This window comes from Poecilia reticulata, linkage group LG19 (genome assembly GCF_000633615.1).
Source record: "Poecilia reticulata strain Guanapo linkage group LG19, Guppy_female_1.0+MT, whole genome shotgun sequence".
NCBI classification, from domain to species: domain Eukaryota; kingdom Metazoa; phylum Chordata; class Actinopteri; order Cyprinodontiformes; family Poeciliidae; genus Poecilia; species Poecilia reticulata.
This window is the reverse complement of record NC_024349.1, coordinates 19948980-19950800: the sequence shown is the minus strand read 5'-3', so window position 1 is coordinate 19950800 and position 1821 is coordinate 19948980.

Sequence of the window (1821 nt, the reverse complement as noted above, 5' to 3'; positions counted from 1 at the left end):
GGCCAAAATGAGTTTGCTCAGCATGATGTCAGGACTCTCCCTGAGAAACAGGGTACAAAGCTTGGCCATCTGGTTTGGGTGCCTTCCTTGTGAGGTTAACCAGACATATCCCGCAGGTATAGGAGACCCAAAGTAAGATCCAGAAAGGCTTCTTAGCTGGCCTGGAAGCACACCATTTCACACATAATGTCAGCATCCTTATAATTTCAGCTTCCATTACCAAGAAGAACAGCAGCAGATTGTGTTTACTTGTAGCAGTTTTGCCAAAAAGAAAGAACTTTCAAAGGAGCAGCCATCTACATACAGTGACKGTCTGCAGATGTCTAGTGACTTTTCAAAGTCTGGTGTTCCTCATCTGACAGCTGCAACCGAAGAGATTACCCATTGGGAAAATGTGAATAAACAGTGTTATATTTTGCTGGTAACATTTAGGGGATTTGGACTTTGTGGCTACTTTTTGTATTATGAGAAACAAACTATCTGTCTTTTAACTATTTCATATATAGAAATAAAAGGGAAACCTGTCTGTATCKAATCATCATTTCTATGAGTACATTCTYGCTTTTGTGTGATTTTCAAATTATGTTTGGTTTTTGCTTTTTATTTTTATGAAATAAGTAGAATATATAATTCAGAAAACATCTGTACATTTCGATCCTTAAACGTGATTCAGTTAATCACTGATATTTACAGCAATAAAACATGGATGTTTCACACGATGTGGATAATGTTGATTGCTGTAGAACTGAGGTTCTTGCGCTCTATAATTTTTGTTGCACTGCCCCCTTGAGGAAAAATGTAAGAAGTTCTAGTCTATTGATTTAATTTAATTTTTTTTTTTTCATTTCTCATCTTTTCAAGCAATGTATTGCAGTGTAAAACAATACCCTGTTAAGCCATGGTTATTTATATTTAAAACAAATTCCCACTCTGATTATTGAGAAACCACTTAAATATATTTATCTCTCTGACAAAAAAAAAACGTGGAAGTTTGGAAAAATAAGGTAATTTAGGTTCAGGTTGCATAATGTGTCATTTCTTTATAAAATTGCAATCAAAGTTAAAATGTCAAAGTGACTGGCTCTTAAAGTATTTGATTTTGAGCTGTGTTTTTAAAATGGCTTGTTTACTTTATTTTTCAGTTTTAAATTTAGCTCAAAATTACAAACTGATTGTGAGGACATCAAGAAAGCAACGTAGAACTCACGCAAARCCATAACAGACCTAACTTATATGACTATGGCTCGTAGATAAAGTTGATTTTATAGCAAAACTAAATGCCCTGAACACAACATTGAACCAAATCCCTCACGCACAAGCAACATTGTGACCATTTTGAGGAGCCGTTGCATCATTTGCTTCTTTTAATTACTCCAGGCTGCACTGTGGCAAGATTACCAGCAGRTGGCAGCCAAATACAAACATAACTACCTCAGAGGAGCAGCAGAGTCTCTGGGCGAAGAAGTTCAAACAATGAGCAAAATTAGTCTCATYTAAAGGAATAATTATTGGTAGGAGCATTGTTGAAATTAGTCTGCATAGATTGCAACAGTGCATTTAAAGGGGAGTTCAGACACTCTAATAGACTTCCATAAATAGAATGAGATGCGGCACTCGCGTGGGGTCACSGAGMTCCAAATAGTTCCGAACCACTGCAGTTCCGCCATTGAACGTAGTTCGTTCTCGGTGTTTCAGAAGTGTTTCTCCGGTAAGTTCATGAAAATATATTTTCTCGCTATTGAGAARCGTTAGCTGACTGTTCTGTACCACAGTTTATCAACAGTGATAATTTATGTCGCCAGTTTTCGTTAATTAGGTTTT